At 39.2% G+C, this 18,382-nt stretch overlaps 1 long non-coding RNA gene across 1 annotated transcript; it reads right to left on the bottom strand.

Moving 5' to 3' along the window:
* Positions 1 to 3,758: 3,758 nt before the first annotated feature.
* LOC112980088 (uncharacterized) lies at positions 3,759 to 12,379 on the bottom strand. Its single transcript, XR_003258343.2, has 2 exons — positions 12,317 to 12,379; positions 3,759 to 4,768 (listed from the first exon to the last, which is right to left on the bottom strand). It is a non-coding gene; the product is annotated as an uncharacterized LOC112980088 (long non-coding RNA).
* Between the last annotated feature and the right edge of the window lie 6,003 nt (positions 12,380 to 18,382).

The following is an 18,382-nucleotide window of genomic DNA, read 5'->3' as shown; positions in this document are numbered from 1 at the left end:
TATCACGGGCATTAGCAAAGAAGTCGTGTACATCAGAAACACTCCAGGGAGGATTTCTGCACTAGAGGAGCAATTTTTGTAGTTCCATGGCCATAACACCACTAATGAAAAGCCACGAGGTCAGATGCCTCCTCAGTCAAAACCACTGGATTAGAATGGTTGTCACAAGGGGAAAATGTGACTCAGGATCCCCCCAACAAATATCTACATCTCAGTGAGAATAAGCAGCTGCTAGTTTGGCCTTTGGTCTCAATTTTATTGCCAAGCATATAAAAAGAAATGTTCCAATATTTTATTCCTTTTTTCCCACAGCATTTGACTGAAGTAACTTCCTTACACCAGCACCTTTTTTTCGCTAGATATCCCATAAAGCTCTCCATAGATAATAGCTCGATCTATAAAGTAAGAGAAACATCCACTAGTCACCCAAATATCTTAAAACAGTATTCTAATATAGTAAGTCCAGATTTAGTGTGTTATATTTTCATAGGAAGAACTAAGTATGAAGTACAAAGTGCAAGACAACAGCTGCACTAATGAAATCTTTAGTTACAACAGATGTAGCCTATGAAATGTGAAGGAGAGACACACTTGCATCTTATTTTTGCTCTTTTCTTTGTTATCTGTACCCTGCTTTTTATTGTTTAGATGAAATTTCTGAATCATCAGGAGATTTTTGTGGCCTTATAATGGCTGGAGCCCATTCCTACCACCCTTGAATTTCACTGCAGGCATCTGGCATGAGTAGCAGAACTCTGGAAGGAGTCTTCTGGGTTTAAGACCACCAAAGAGAAAACGGGCTGTAAAAGAGACACAACTACAGCTTGAGGAGAGTGAAAAGGAAATATTCTTAGTGGACATCTGTGAATTCTTTTTTGTCTGTATGTACAGCTAATTTCAAACCTACTTAAGTAACGAAGGTTGCAAAGTTCCATTCCAGTAAAAGTATCTTTTTCTCTGTTTCCATTCACCAGAGACAGGAACATCAAGAGCCAAGTAAGGAACAGTCAGTAGGTTGTTTAAGTGTTAACAGTGTTTCTGCAGCAAGCAAGGTTAATTCTAGTTAACTGTTTCATATATTGCACTGGGACTAGCATAAATGACCACTAAGGCCAGAGAAGTGTGGCCTGTTTGTCTGGGAGTCCTTGTTGCCTTTGCCATAATCTTAACCACCCAGGCCACAGCTTTACTACCAGGGCTATGGGACCTGAGCTTGGCCTCCCTGACTTCTCCGCAGCTAGTCTGCATTTACGCTGATGTGATTCAGAGCACACACTGGACTACGAGGCCTCTTTCACCGAGGCCTTTCACCATGTGCAGTAATTTACACTTCTGTGGTTTTTAGCTGGAAGGAAATGAAGCTTGTGTGAGTATGTTGTGTTTGTGGGTGTGGGTGTATTCTCCCCCCCAGGGACTTCTGAACCTATTGGCCAATTTCAATGGAATATGATGCAGGAGTACAGACCTCATGGAAAGTACATTCCCATGGACAGAGATGTACTAAACATGGTGGCAAAGAAGAAAGGCTTAGATGGAAAGAGATAGAAGAGATGCAAAAGAGATTCAGATAGTATCATTTCAGTCTTTAAAGGATTATCTCAATATAGAAATGGTTACTGCCCACAGCCACATTTCAAAGGCATGTTCATGCCAGAAGTTCAAATCAGAGTAAGATGGCTAGAGAATGCCCTTGAAACATTTATAAGAGGTGGTCAGAATATTTTTGACAGAACTTTTCTTCATAAAAGAATACAGTTCTCTTAAAGTATTCAATGGAAACAGATTTTTCACAATAACGTTCCTGACATTCAGGAGGGCTTTCTGGTCACTTCCAGAAAAAAAGAGAGAGTTTGGTCAAAAGCTTGTTTTTTGATTCAAAAACAGAAGGCATTGTTTCTATTTTTGTGAAAGCATTTGAAAGGGCCTTTGGTTTGGGTTGAATTCTTTTCATTCCAAGGCAGAATAAAAAGAAGTTTCAGACACCTGGAAATTTTCATGGGATGGAATTGCCATTGCTGGGACAAATAAGAAGTGACTTCTGAGGGCACAGCTATGGCACTTAGCTACAGCCCTGTGAGGAGGTCTCATGGAAGCGGGCTACTTCCAGGAGCACCAAGTCCCAGCCAGCTTTACAGAACATTGGCCACAAGGATAGCAATGCTTCACACCCAGTGGTTTACACTGTCCATGTAAGTATTCTACTTCCATATGCCTTATGGCCTGTTCGAGGTCACTTTGCATATATTTGGCCCAGCACATCATTAAAGCGTATTCAGCTCCTTAAGGTTTTTACAGATCTGCCACATCAACAGCAACATCCTCCAAATCCCTGTGAAATTTCTACAGAAATCAGGACTTTAGAAATGGCTACACTAAATACCACTTACTTTTGAAAAAGCACAAACTACCAACTTCTTTCAAAAACTCAGCTTGCATTTTAGTGCAATATTCACTGTCATATTGAGTCAGGTGAGAAAGAAGGAAGGAAGGAAGGGAAGAGTAAATGCACTTTTTGTTAGGTATCCATTTCTAAATGTAGACACAGAATTCCAAATGCTCTGATATGAACAAGAAACTGCTGAAACCTTCACTTGGGAAATGCTCTGTTTCTTCAAACCTCTGCTGTGCAAAGGACATCTAACTGGAGAGGCCAAAGAATGGTCCCCCCTACACACACACACAGAAAATTGCAACAGAACTAAAAACCAAAAAGTAGTAACTTTCATCCAAAGCTTTCCCCTACCAAAAAAATCCTTTTTTAAAAAAAGAATAATTTTACTGAGGCTGCTGCAGTGCTTCATAAGAATGGTAATTCAGTCTTATTAGTCAAACTATCTTATGTAAAATGGTTTAGTTTAACTGCAGCTACTGGTCCCAGACAGGGTTACAGATATGATTAGATAGGATTTGCAATTGCTAAATAATACCCAGTAGGTCAAAACAGTGATTTTCGTGGGGTTTTCTGACCCTTGAAAGCTTAAGTCTATAGTAAAAGGTAGCACTACAAATCCATCTGAGATGATAAACAGCACACTAAAATAAATAGAGAAGTGTCATGGATGAATTATTCCTCTCCAGGAAGCCTGAGTGATCCTAAGATTAAGAAAAATAAAGTCCAACATGTTAAAAAAGGAGAGTAATCTCAACTAGATTTTTATAAAAACAGTTTGCAAATGAAAACCATGTTGATAATAAGTAGCATGCTGGTGCAAATACTCTGCCTAACTTCTTCTGTGCAATTAAAGACTGTGCTGAAAAGTAAACTTCTGCCTTGCAAAAGAGAGATAATTTAGACCATGCTTCAGCATCCACATTCCACACAGTCCTTGGCTTCTCCAGTGAGAATGTGAATACAGAACAGCAACTGCAGAAGCAACGAAGACGGTAATTTTATTGACGGATGACTGGCCACTAGGAAGCCTGCTGTGTCCTCCACCTCACTTAATATAGGCCTTTGACCTAATGAAAGAATGCAAAAATCCCTTTGGGGTCTGACTATGAATATTACGCAAATATTTTCAAATACTAGTTTCAAACACTGTTTTCAGAACCTTCCAGATTCAAAGACTATACAGGACAGTGCTGCATATCAGTTCCAGTCCCCTAATCCATATTTTGGCTAGCAAAAGTTCTAGTCCTGCACCAAAAATCACTGTCCAGAAAGTATTAAGTTTTATATGCTCTTACAGTTTAGTTAAGATTAATGTGAACATTACTTCTTAAGCATTTACATGCATTGGCTCTGATAACGAAGTGTATCTATCTTTTGCTCTCTTTTCTTTATTGGGTAGCTACAAATTTGTAAAGACAGAGAAAACCTACAACAACGGAGGTGACATGGTCCAAGCTAAATCAAATTTGAATATGAGGAAACAATGGGAAGTTCACAAAAACAACAACAACAACAAAGTTTACTGAATACATGCAAAGAAAAGACCACCCTATGTGTGTGGTATATATTTGTGCTAAGTCTCACATCTTTTCTGTGATATATATTTTTTACAAGGTTCTAAGCTTTTTTTATGAGGTGAATAAAACACACAAGAGCAAAGTCTCAAGCAGTTAAAGGGCGGTAGTAGATGTCTCTGCTATGCATTTGCTTCTAATAGAATTCCCATTCCCTTTCCTTGAGCAAATCAAAACCGTTGTTGGAAAAAGTTCTTTAGAGACCAATGACCGAAATTATCCTTTCCCAAAGGAAGGAAAGAGACATTAAATGTTTGGAAACCTGCCCCCAAATATATATGCACAAATGCACTGTTGAGCAAATGAAGTGTACAGTAGTTCTGATGAAATCCTGTATGATTTTGAGCTTTAGCTGAGAGACTTCAAAGGGCCTACTGCAAAAATATGCTCAAAATCCCACACTACCTTGCACTTTGCCACATGAGTTTGCTCAGTTTATCCTGGAGGCATAGTGTATTCCTTTGTTTGAATTTAGCTAATTAGTTTTATGTGTAGTCAGCCATTTTGAAATCAAAAGTTCTTTTGCTCCAACATTAGTGAGCGGTCTAGCTCTCTTCTCTTCCCATTAGCATCTTTAATGTAAATCACTGATCACATTCTCCAGCCCAAGTCTTCTTTCTTCACTCTTCCATTTTGCTCCTCTCCTTTCCCCTCTTTTCAAGAGCAGTTTTTGGTTATATCCAGTGACGATGTTCTTCTAAGGATGTGGTAAGTCCAGCAGGCTTTGGTTACTCCTTGTAAGGCCTCTGAACCTGTCAGTGGTAAGGGAAGGATGCTGGCCTCCAACGTGTGGGAGAAATGACTAAAACGAAGCACATGACAAAAATTAGCAAAAGAAAAAAAGGAAACTTGAACACATGGAAAGAATTTTGATGGAACAAATAAGATTTGCTGGACCCTTCTCATATGATTCAACAATTCTGTTGTTGCACTGCAAGTTGCAGTAATGGAAAACAGAGAACAGTTAGAGGGTGGGAGGTAAACTGAAAACAAAACAATATGTTACCTTGTAATGCAGAAGAGGTGAGGGTAATGTGTTTATGGTGCATTAAAATACATCACTCGCTGAGGTAAAAATGCCTCTTAAAATCCTTTCATTCATTTTGTTTTTTACAAAAGTATTAGGACAAGGTCTGTGTTTTATAAAATAATCTGAGATTTTCTCAGGAGAAAGGACTGTTTTCCTACTTTGTCCTATAATCTTCATATTCACAGGTCTGAGCAGCAATATTTCTCTGGAAAATACTGTGCCAGCTTCAGAAGTATGTTCCTGTAAACTCTGCTAACTGGTAGAAGTAAGCATGTCACCACATTGCCTGACATGGAGGTCTCAGCTATGAATGGAGCTTTCAGTTTTCTAGAGCAGAGTTCATTAGCTTTCAGCACTCATTTTTACTATACTTGCACCACTTTTCGGTAAAGATATCTGTACTGCTAACATTTTCCATTCTATGTTTAGAGTTGTTCAATATTTGTGATTCCTATTGAAAAGATTTGGCATTGCCAAAGACACTAAGCTGAAATAATAGCTTTCACCTTAAGAGCATAGATTTCTAGTCAAGATAGACATGAGGAAAAGTTCAAAGAATCATTGGTGACTAAATAAAAAGGCACTAATTAGGCACTGGAGAAAGCTAGGCGTTCCTTACATGTGGGAGTCTAAGAACATTCAGTTCCAAAATGGTTAGACAACGAATAATTAGTCTCATTCAAGTGAAAGAGATGAGAAGGCAAATAGAAAGAACTCAGTGGTAACAGTATGTTTTTTATCTTCCAAAATTTAGACTAGCACTATTATTTTGAGAAACTAGGAAGCCAATTTTGGAAAACTTCAGGTTGCCAATTCTTATCCTGGTGTGTCTGCCCACAACTAGGTCCATACCAGGTTAGTGTGTTTGGTCCTTGAACACAGAGCCTCCTCCATGAGCTCGTCATGTTCCACTGACCTGAGCGTGCTGCCATACTGTGTCTTTTATTGGCTTCTCTATTGCATTTCCTAGGCACCAAATCTGCTGTTCATGGACATGAAGCAACAGGCTCCATTCCCATCAGGAAAAAGTGGCAGTGAAAGCAGAAAAGCACTTAGCTTTGAGTGTCTTAATATTCTTTTGTCTTCATCTTAAAGATATACCAATTCATGCAAAAAAAACCAATATACTCTAAACACAGTCTCCTGCCTCTGTTTCCTTCCTTATATTTTTCTTATTCATCACTGTCTGGACAGTAAGCTCAGATATGCTCTGAATTTGGATGAGAGTTTTGGGGAGTGCACATTTTCTAGCATCATGGTTTTTTGCTGCAAATAATAGTCTCATTTGCAATCTTCTTTAACCTTATGCAGTCCCATGCTAAGAAGCTGTCTTGTTCTGCAGAAGTTAAGTTGTGTGTTTTTGCTTCACCAGGTATTCAACAAGGGACCATATCAGAGCTAGGCATCACCGTGGCAAAGTTAGCATTTATGGTGCTGAGTTTGCACCTAAGTTTCATATACAATGAAGGGGAAAAGACAGAGATCATAGCCCAAGACTCATAGCAACCACTGTGCAAGCATCAAAAACCAGTTGATTGGAGAGTTAGTCCATTCTTAGCAGAGGGTCCCAAATACCCTCTTATCTGCTTTCTGATCCCATCGATTTTGCAGCGTCTGGCTTCAGAGTGGAAAAAGTTCTTGCACAAAACAATATGCAAAAGATGAACTAACAGAACCATCAATTCAGCCTGAGTTCAAAGCAGCCTCAACGTGAAAGTGTGGCCACAGGATACTGAGCCGTACTTGAAGTAGAGACCCAGGAAGCTGCTGAGGCTCTTTGAGTGTCTCAGGTGCATAAGAACCTTGATAGAGCTCCCCTACAGTGACCTCTGGAATGGAGGCTCTTACATCCATTTAAGATTTGAAGCACCTACATGGTGCCCTTAATGCCTGCTCTGACTCCCACTGAAGCCTATGAAGGCTTTGCCATTGACCTCCTAAGGAACTAGATCGGCCCCTTAGGAAAGACTTCAGTGTAGCAAATATAATTTCTTGCCATGATTATACTTGGTTTGCCAGATAGATTAATTCCAGACATGGTGGGTGAGAGACAACATTTGAATTTCCACCGCACCCACCCAGAATGAGCTGCAAAAAGTTTTCTCTTATTCTCCCTCCCTCTCCTCAGCACCAGTGCCACCTGTAAGAGAACAAAACTTTAACTCACACAGACACAGTTATATAAACTGACATTCCAGTTAATAGTCACTTTGGAAATTCCCAAGCTATGAGCTGTCCTGCAATCTAGAAACTGCGGTTTCCAAACATGAACTAAATCACAAACCGCTTCACAAAGAGTCTTGCAAACATTCCTTGTGTCATTGCTTCAGAATAAAGCTTGTAATATTTTAATCACACGACCACAAGAGCTTGTCTGTTGTAGCATATAAAGACTATCCAATGAGTTAGGAAAATATTCCAGCTTCCACTCTACTTCCACTCATTGACAAAACTGTAGTTTATCAGCAATACTGGGAAAAGAGGGCCAGAGCAGGACAGCTATTGGCTTACCTATAGCACTAATAACAATTAAGCATATGCTTTAATGGGGGGAGTTTCCATATTCCTGTTATGGAACATAATATATTTGCAGAAGGGTTTTTTAAAATATTCCTTTAATGTTCCTGCTAGCAATGGAAAATGAAATCTTGTCTACAGAACCAATACACACGAGTTTTTCTTCTAGGCAACATTTGTCAATCCTGCTAAAAGTAGTATTACTAAACCTAAAGCCCAGATCTCTGTGCTAAGTGCTTAACAAAAACATAGTAAGATAGTCTCCATCGCCAACAAGCCTGTGACTGAATAGGCAACACTTGACAAGAAAGTGTTATTACAGATGAGAAATCAAAACAAAACAGCCCTATCTATGTTATCTTCAAGAGCCCAAGTCAGAAAGAGTTAAGCCCCAGAGGTTTTTTCGCGAAGCTGCATGCCTGGATACTGCTGCACATCATGCACCTGTGGATTATGTTGCTGACACTTAGGATGTTTTGTGATGATAGAAGATCCCGGCAAATGCTATCTGCCCTTCTCACAGTATGTGCCCAGAAAGTGAGAAGCACAGACTCTAGGTCCTCCTCAGTCTCCTGTTCAAGCTTATATTCCCACTTCACAGCCAAGACTTGACCTCCTCCTTCCTGTAGCCATGCCACTGTGCAGCAGAGACTGTCAAGCTCTTTGGGTCTTCAGAACACTAAGCAGAAGAGTCTGTGAAGCCTAGAGGTGAGGGCACTTACTCCTGCTTCTACTTTCAGAACATTTTAATCTGAGCATCTTAAAACTGAAAAGACCACAATTGCCCACAGCCATCAGGGTTTCATAGCCACCAGCTTGTATAGGCAGAATCCTCCTTGATTGCTTTCTTCCTTCTACCACTTTTTCCAGCACCTCGTCTCCTTAGCGTGCTTCATCTTTGGTTCTAGAATAGAGCATGTTCCAATTAGATATCGTCAGTTAACATCCGCCTGAGACAAAGGTTGCTATGAAGGGTATCATTTAGCTTCTCGTCAGTCCTCCCTCTCATTCTCTTGCAATTCAGAAAATTCATCAATTTCTTTGCAGTCTTTCTGTTTCTAATATCCTTGAACAACTGGCTTCCTAAATCAGGACCTCTGAGAAATAAGGCTATGATGACATCCTGTAAGGTCCTTTGAAATCTGCCTAAAGGAACCTATAGGTCTGGAAGGGCTAGCGTGCATAGGTGAAATTATCACCTAAATATTTTGTTGTCCGATGATTATTCCTAGCTTGATTCTGGAAAATCCATAGCCTTGCAGTAATGCATCAAGGTAAAAGGGGGAAGGCCAGCATAAAAGGAATTAATCCAAGAACAATTATTTTGTCTATGGTCTCTTCCACCTAGAGTGCCTTACAGGGAACCGTTTTGAAGCAATAAATACAACTAAAATTTTCTCACATTTAATTCCATGGCAGATTGCAGATGTCTGCATAAGTAAAAATACTCAAATATTTCAGCCCACAAAGATTCCAGGAAAGTGACAGGAGTTTGACTGAGTCTGGATAACACAGACTATTAACTTTTTGAAGTTTCAGGACATAGAGAAAATTCCAAATTTTGCTTGGTCAGCTGAAACAATTTAGGGAATAGGTTTCTCCAGTTTTGTTGCCAGAACTTTAGCAAAGAATTTCATGTCAACCTTAAGTGAAGGTATAGCTGTGTGATTGCAGACATTATGAGACCTCCTCCCAGGCTTTTCTAGTAAGGTGATATGAGTCTTGGAGAACAAGGCATCTTTCAACTTTATTGAAATTTGGAAGCTAAAAGAATGCTAACAATTAAAATAAATTCATGAAAAAAGCAAGCTGAAACAGTGACTTTATTTGTTTTCATATTAATGCTGCTTTTGTCACTTTTCTGTTCACAGGTTAGTTCTTGCAGAGCTTGCATAGCTGAATTAATTTCTCTACAAGCCAACACTTCTGATTTACACCTTATGCATTTCAAAGGCTTACATACTGAAGCATGTTTCAAAGTCTTTTTTGACATTTTGTCATGCCATATTGTGATGTTCATGTCTACACATGAAAAGCAATTAACAGCTGATCGGAGAGGTTGGACACTCTCATTTCATCCTGTTATCCAGATAAATGAACTTACCATCAGTTGAGTTAAGGATTGAACACTGTACAGTTCAACCGTAGAAACAGAAAATGATGTTTGAGATCCTTATACAAGTAAGGCCCCTGTGAAAATCCATCATAAATTTAAGAAAGAATTTGGAGGGTAGAATCTTCCTGAAGAAGCTTTTGCTGACTATGCAGGCAATCTCCTTGGGGTGGATGTGGTTCACCAGCAAGCCCAGTTCAGTCCCTCACAATTGTCACTGATAGGAATCTGCAGCTATTTAATTCTTCTTCTAAAAAATGACAAAAATGCTTTAAAGTTAGAGATTGGAATAATAAAAACATGTAGGTTTCTACAGAGAAAGTGTGTTTTGGGGGATCCTTTGATATGCTTTGTTTATTGTTGTAAGTAGTTGTAAACCACAGTCTATTTTCATTGTTGCTCTGATCTGAGTTTCACATCTGGCTGTCAGTGTTAGTGTCAGCTTGTTTGGAGAATTCTCCAGTGATCTGTGCAGCCTCGTGTGTGGGTCTGGGATTTCTTTTGTTCTAACCTCACACCAAAGGCTCATAAGTAAAGCCCATTAACAACATCCAAGGTTTCCAGCTAGGACCAGAGCTACTTAATCCATACACAACTTTGAGAAAAATAAGAGAGTAGCATGCCAGTTTGGTCTTTGTTAACCACTTTGACCAAAACCATCACAATCTTGTTTGTTTGCCCATGTCCAATAAAATAGCACATTTTAGTGGTCAACCCTACTGTTGTCTCCCCCATAGGTCCTGTGAAAAAGTCTGATGCATGAAGGCACTTAGATTGTCCGAAGCTTAGTGAGACTATCATGCTTTATTTAACTGCTAGTAAACATGGAGGTATCAGAAAGGGGCAACATTAGGAAGCGACCTCTACTGTGGCATAAAGAAAGCACTTAGCATCTCTATTGTGCTGCTGGAAATAAAATGAGGGAGGGCCAATAATCTGACTGAGCATGAGTCAAAAGCAGTACACTACTACAAAAGGCTAAGCACACCTCACTACCACAGCAACTTCACTGGGTATTTAGGCACCTCCTATTACTATTCATATCACTGCAATGCTTCCCAAGTCCCAGCCTGAATACTGAGGCCAAGATTCATTTAATTGACTTCCATCTCTATTCTTCCATTGTTAGGACCCTCTCTTACATGCAGTGCAGTGCAGGGGGTGGTCTCTCTCCTGCTCCATGACCAGATGAGACAGTCTGCATCACCTGCAGGAGGGCAGGCAGCCATGTCCTGCCCTTAGGGCGCAAAGAAAGGTTGTGGCATTGCCTTGCAGGGTACTACAATGAAGGAGAGATGTGCATGCATCACAAAGCATACTCCATCATCAAAGCAATGTCATTGTCTTTCTTGCATCCTCTCTCCATCCTTTTCTCACCAAGTCCTGTTCAACAAGAGAAAAGAAATTGAACATCCTGCCCCCATGAGCTCAGAGTCCCTCTGCACGGGAATCTGAACATATCCACAGAAAGAGACTATGCCCTCAAGAACTGGCAGTCTAAACAGGCAAGGGGCACAGCCCACAAGCAGAAAATAGAAAGGTGAACCACAAAGAGATTAAGACCCATTTCCACAAAAGTACTTACAACCTTGAAGTGCAGGTTGGAATTTAAATCCAAACTCAAATCCAAAGCCTCAAACTTAGAAACTCAAAACCTTAAGAAGCTTGTAATGAAGCTTGCAAATGTGGATGTTAACTTTAACCTTGATATTGCTCATTATTTCATGGGCCGTCAAAGTCTCCATGAAGGCAAGTGTTCTAATACCACATCCAGGTCTGTGTGTTATGAGTACAGTATAACTCATGGAAACGCCTAACACTCTAAAAACAAAGATGATGAGTTCCATGATCTAAAGAGAATGTTGTTGGTTTTGAAACCTAGGTTATAATATTTATGTTTTATATGTGGATTTGGAAAATGGAACACTTAATAAGTTTCTAGACCAGAAATGTACTTTTAATGTGCTTCATTTAGTTATGAAACTCCCTGCAAACCACACAATCTGTATTTTTATTTTCTGAGCATTTTTTTTAATTTGTCCAGATGGTCAATGGACCAGAATACTTCATACACTGCATATGCACAAAAAAGCTGCAAGTAGGAACTTCCTTTCTTATGAAGAAGGATTGTTGAAGTGTTTGATACACTATGGGACTTATTTTTCTACGGATTTTTGACACTAAGACTTTGGGCTCTGTAAGTTAATGACAATCTTCTGAAAAGAAAGAACCAGTAAATATTAATATAAAATTACTTATGTTCAGAATTGAAAAAGAAATCTGAAAAAGTGACTCTGTCTGTGAATAAAAATAATTACGTACACTTCTGGATTCGAGTCATAGCGGCCTCCAGTTTAAAACCCTTAAAATCAGGAGGACCACAAAGAGTGCTTCTGTATCCATGTAGAAAAATCAGATCTTAAGAGCCTTTGGTCTTCTATTCTCCTTGAGCTTGTTCTGTGATTTAACAACATCTTGCTTAAGGCAAAAGATCTTTCCTTTATTACCACTTGTAGTAAGAAGCCATTTCTTCCTTTCTCCTGCCCCTTGCAATACTAGTTCTCCACTGCTTCATGTAGCTTCTCTTCTGCATTCACTAGGTACACACACACTTTAAAATAAAAACTTCCCAGTTTAGTCTAAAGTCTTGTTCCCCAATCATACATATTAGATAAACATCAGTTTCCTACCAGGCTGTCTTTTGGAGTGAGCTGATGAATTCCTTCTGAAACAAAATCCAGGTGCAACTCTGGCTACAGTTAACTTGAAAGAATGCTCTCAAAAGACACAGTGAATGAAACAGCACCATTTTTGGCTCCTCCTCCATTATTTCAGGAGGATTTCCACCCTTAGGCAACCCCACATGCCCCAGGACAAATGACAATTTCATGCTTTAAAAACCTCACTCTACTAGGCTGCAGCACATATTTAAGACACAATATTCAAGACATTTTGAGCTATAAAACCATCAAGTAATTACAATGTCTTTGGACCATGGGACAAAATGAAGCTCAGGACCAAGTGGTATGTGAGGTGAATGTGGCAAGTCAGGTCCTCACACAGCTAACCCAGATCAGTGTGTGCACAGGTCATCCTATAATGATGTACCCCAGGGAACCATTCCCTGGGGATATATTTAAACAGGTATAAAGATATTATTTACACACACACACACACACACACACACACACACACACACACACAAACATACACACAAACAAATACTTAAGGATTCAATACGGTAATCTTAAAAATCGCTCATTAATTAAAGGCAGGTTAAGATAAAGTGCAAACAATAGGATGTATTAATAATACCCACAACTGTTGATGCATTTACACATCTTTGTAAAATATAAAGTGAAGAAATGGAAGAAGACTCCTACTTAATTATTTGACAACTAGATTAAATCAGAAGGATTTTCTATTCCTTTATTCTTCTGCCAGGCATAAGAGAGAGAGAGACAGACAGGCAGACAGACCGGCCAACCTTTAGTTCTCTTTGAGATACAGAAAATGCCTGAATTGCTTGATCTCTTTATTACATCAGATGTGTTTCCCACTAATATTGTTCCCCAAGTGTATTTTGCTTGAATACAACGGTGAGAGTCATTTAGAGAGCGCAGAGATTTCACCATATAATTTGGTCTTTGCACAGGGGGAGACCAGGAATAGGACTGAGACTGTGTTCCCTCTCACCCCTAAAAATCAAATGTATTCCTCTACTCTTAGTTATTCCCTTAGGAGGCCTGCTTCTCACAGGAAGGGATGGTTGGCTGCATTTTGGTAATTCCTTTTTTGCAATCTGTTTCCACTCCAGGATAGAGAAAGTACACGATGAACCAGAATACTCCTCCTCACTGCTAATGAGTCAATTAAGTATGATCCTGCTGCTGTGAAGGACTTCAGTTCACTGTCACAGTCTAATACTTAGGCACTGGACAAAAAAGGTCCAAATTCTTTTGATATTTCAAGGCAGCAACTGCACCCTTAGGAACTGAACATAGGATTGGAAGACATGAAACCTGAGTTAGAACACTGTTTTTTAAATACATTTCTGTTTAACTTTGGGCACACCATGTAAACAAGCTATGCCAATAATGTTTGAGAGCTAAGCAAGCTGAAATATAGTTCAGTTCCCAGCAGGATATTGCAGTACCTCCATCACAGTGTTCCCAAGACACATTAGCTATATTTTAGTAATAGCCTCAGGAACCTCTCCAAATGAAAAAAAAAAAAAAAAAGAAAAAAAAAAGAAAAAAAAAAGAAAAAAAAAAGCCAGACTCTACCATCCACTTACTAAGGACCACAGAGGTCTAAACTTAAACCTACACCTCATTGTCAACAGTTGGCAGACCAGAAATAACACTGCCTTTCGATTGCCATCTGCTGCCAGGAGAAGCTGATTTTTCAGTGAAAATAAGACAAGTTACTGGACCACACAGTAAGCAATTCACCAGAACCAAAAACTTTAAGTATTCCACATGTTGATGACTGTCACCAACACTTTGACAGTCTTTCTACCACCAAAAAACTTCAGGAAATTTAAAACAAGTGCATGATTGGTGCACTTTTGGTCATGCATCAGTACGAAGAGACAGTTTGTTTAGGAAAAGTATTATTAAAAGACAGACAATACATTCTATTCTTTAAGCAACCTACTGTCATTCTTCATATATGGAATATTCAGTGCTTCTGAATCATGCAAGCAGGCCCAAATGTGAATCTCTTCATCTCAATGCTCCTCAAGCATCATCCTAGCCAAAAAATCACTGCTTAGTTTTATCACTGCTATTTTAGAGTCTGACTGCTTATGTCAGATATGAGTGACATGATGATATGTAAGATACCAGGGGAAATAATTATAGTCAGATAAATAGGAATCTGTAGTCATGAAAGCAAATGCAGTAAGGAAGTGGTCTTCCATACTGTCCCACTGCACAGTTCCCTCAAAACATAGATTACCTTTTCTTCTTTCATTTTTCAGAAACTGTGGCTGAGTAACATCTTATGCTCTCAAAAAAAATCAAAAGTTAGTGTTGCGGGGGAGATACTAACTCTGGGTTTATTGCAAACAGATTTATTTAAGATGGCAATACAGTGTAGTCATAGCAAGCGAATTTTACTGCACGTTTGTTATTGCCTGAGTCTCAGTTTCTTACCTCTCCAATGGTTTCTTGTCAGATGTTCTCTTAACTCCTGGAGAGTGACCTTAAGAGGTGTCCCAACTGAAGGGGAGATTCACCGCCGTGCAGCCCACTGCCGCGCAGGAGAGCTCAGCGGGCTCTAGGCTGTAGCATTATCTATGGGCACAGAGTTCGACTCATGGTCACACAATATTTGGTGTGGAGATATACCTTTTTTGCTGATCTCATGCCGTGTTGGGGAAAATATACCCCTTTTTGCTGATCTTATGCATGTTTCTGGCCTCACCAGTTGCAACCGAGTATCACCTAGTTCCTCCTGGTCAGCGCTGGGCGCTGTCAGTTATTTGCGGTCAGCTGGGACCCGAGATAAAGGGTGGGGGGGAGAGCGGGGCAGAAGTAGCTGCATGCTGCCACACTTTGGGCCTGAGATTGGGGGCGAGGAGGGGCGGGGGCAGGATAGCTGTGCTCCGCCACAGTTAGTTCATGAAAGATATAAAGATAATTGAATTTTTCTTTTCCAGTTTCAATTACTTTCCCATGAAAAGCAGGACATATTTCTACCAAATGACAGCTTTGCTGGAAGAGTTTGGGACTGACAAGACATTTTTCCACAGATAAATATTACAGCAAAATGGCTTTTGTCTACTGTAAAAGTGCTATAACAAAAAAAAAGGAATTTCTTCTTTACTGCTGCAAAACCACCACACAGGTCTCCAAATAGGTTAGAGCACAAACAGCAACTATGACACAGACCTTCTGTCTACAGGTTCTACCTTCTTTCTCACTGATGCTGAAAAGATTATATAACAAGCTTAATACCAAAGGCCCAAAAGTGCATTAAAACTGTTTATCAGGAAATGTGCATCTCTTCTGCAAGATGAACATTCGCACACATAAAATGGTTGGAGAGGGGTGTAGCTCTCTAAGTTGCATATGCTATGAAGAATGGAATCTGTGGTTGCAAAAAATAAAACTGAATGTACAATCAGGCTTAAATTTTATATTTTTAAAAAAAGGAAGCAGTATTATATCATTTTCTACCCAGGAGTTTTCCCATCTGTGAAATTCAAGTAGTAGAATGCCACTGATCAGTGGCAAAGGGATGTTTGTCTCTCTAAGATGAGAGTGTCCAGTAAAGCATCTGCACATAACATAGTTTAAATGCAGCTTGATAGACTTAACCAACTTGCAAAAGCCTCTTCGCACTATCAGTTCTGTGATCACCTGTCCAAAACCAGATCCATTACTGCAAAGGAGCAAATACTAGGCAGAAATCACGATCCTCATTTTGGCACTGCAGCCCAGAGGCAGACTTCATTCCACTGACTGTGATTTGCCCAGGTAGTACACTGTTCATACAAACTTTGCAAAAATCAGCATGAGGAGATGACGGAAGGGAAATGAAGAGAGATCCAAATAAATAACATTTCATGGAACACTGGAAATTTTAATTTTGCCTATAGCATCATGGCTATTTCAGCAAAATTTTAGCTAAGAGGACAGCTGTGTTAAGTATGTCCCATAAATTAAAAAGGTACCTCATTAGTTCCATCAATTCTTTCAAAATTCTTTTTCCCCTTCAGTTTTGCATTACCAGCATAAGATGTTACTTTTGCAATGTAAGGATGAAACAGTATGCCAGCAAAAGAGTAACCTAGACATTGCCAAGACTAGCAAAGTTCAATGAATCTTGAAGCTTTTTATGATTCAATTCCAGCTTATAAATGGTCGAGGCTTTGCAAATTTTATGGGCCATCTGCAGGCCTAAGACAATTTATGTCCTCAGTATTACATCAGATCTTTAAACTCTACTTTCACTAAAATAAAAAAAAATGTGGGAAAAACCTACCTTCTTACAACCAATTCTCTCAGTGAAATCAGTATACAGTAAAAGCTGATGTCTTTTCACACCTCCTGATATGGGGTGTTCTTCCATGTTCCTACAATGAATTTAGGCCTTTTTAATGTTCTCCCTTCTGCCTTTTTCTGATCTCCTTTCAATCTCAGTACAGTAGTGGTGAATAAGGTCCTTTCAGGGTACAAGGAGTGACCTAAACCTTTATCCAAACCACAAGCCAAAATGCTTGTGGTTTGACAAGTTTGGTCAACACTTTTTTTTCCCCAGGTTTTGGCTCACATTGGACTTTTCTCACTAGAGTTTTTGTCACTTTTACTTCCATTCTTATGAGATTTCCCTTTCTGATTTTGCACAGCTATGAGTTTCAGATCATCTGGATATCCCATACACCCAGACATTTGTGTAACAGGGCAAATAAAACAGGACATATCTTGTTTCTCTTGCACACATAAGCAATCCTAAAGGAGTCAAAATCCTCAGTTATGAGATGTACATTTACATGGTTTCTATGCATCACTCAATACATGCCCATACTCAAAATTCTCAAATTCCTCCTCAGCAGATCAATACTATTAAAATCAAGTTAGAATGGAGTTGACATTTTTGTTTTCCAGGCACCTCCCCTATTTCCCTATTGAATATTCTGCTTCGATGACTTGCTTTTACTTTTAATTCCAATAATTCTGGTTAAAGTAATTTGAGTAGAAAAGTCCAGGGAAGCCTCTTTAAGTTAAACAAGACGATGTTTATTGGCATAAGGGTGCCACCTATTGTCATGACAATTGAGTCAAGAAAATCTTCAATAGGTCTTTTTTGGAAAGTGTATCCCTGCCCATTCCTACTTTAGATCACTTTCAGTCCTTAAGAGTAACCAGTTTTGGCAGGAATATGTTTCTGTATATAACATATACAGTCTGTACACAAACACATCACTTCTCCCACTATGTCTCAGTGCTGCAGAACACAGTGATAGTGATCTCTGATTGTGATACAACAGTTATCTTTTCAGATTTGGCTCTCAGAAGGGCATCTGCTATTCACATTACTAGGATAACAAGTATGGTTCCAAAAGTGCCTTTATGCATCAATCTCTATGCAAATATGGTATATGTGTGTATCAAATTGCATAAATAAAAAATTGGCAGGATTCTTATCGGTACAAACACATGTATTTGACAAAAATGTGTCTAACATTGCCCAGTTCGGGGTATTACTGGAGTTACGAAAACTTTAGGCTTGTTCAATATCTATATTCTATTAGGTACGTAACTCAGATGCTTTTGTACATCTTATTTGGTGCTTGCTGATATCCTAGAGTGCCTAAATGCCTTTGTAAACCTTATCCTGTGACTCCAGAAACTCTACTTCTTCATGAAATAACTGAAGTAAAGAAATAAAGTATACAACTCCAATGCAGTATAAATAAAAGATATGACAAGATCAATTGTTCAGCTCACAGTGCCTGTTCATGCTGTACCAACCCTCCAGGCTATCTAAACCTCTTCTAGTTTATGTAACTAGGATGCTGCCAGCCAACAGTTCTGGCCTGAAAACAATGATGCTGTAAAACATTGCTTTTAAATTGAATAATTTAGGAGTTTTATTCAAGCTTTTTTATTTTAGCATTTTGTCAACATATTTGATATATCACACTTTTCTTCCCTCTCCTTTCTTTCACTTTTTTTCCTTACTGGCCTTTTCTCATCTGCACTTCTCTCCTTCCCTCCCCCGCCCCATGAAACCTGGGGGGAATA

The sequence above is a fragment of the Dromaius novaehollandiae genome, chromosome 3 (assembly GCF_036370855.1).
Source record: "Dromaius novaehollandiae isolate bDroNov1 chromosome 3, bDroNov1.hap1, whole genome shotgun sequence".
NCBI lineage: Eukaryota > Metazoa > Chordata > Aves > Casuariiformes > Dromaiidae > Dromaius > Dromaius novaehollandiae.
This window is presented reverse-complemented; position numbering and strand designations above follow the sequence as displayed.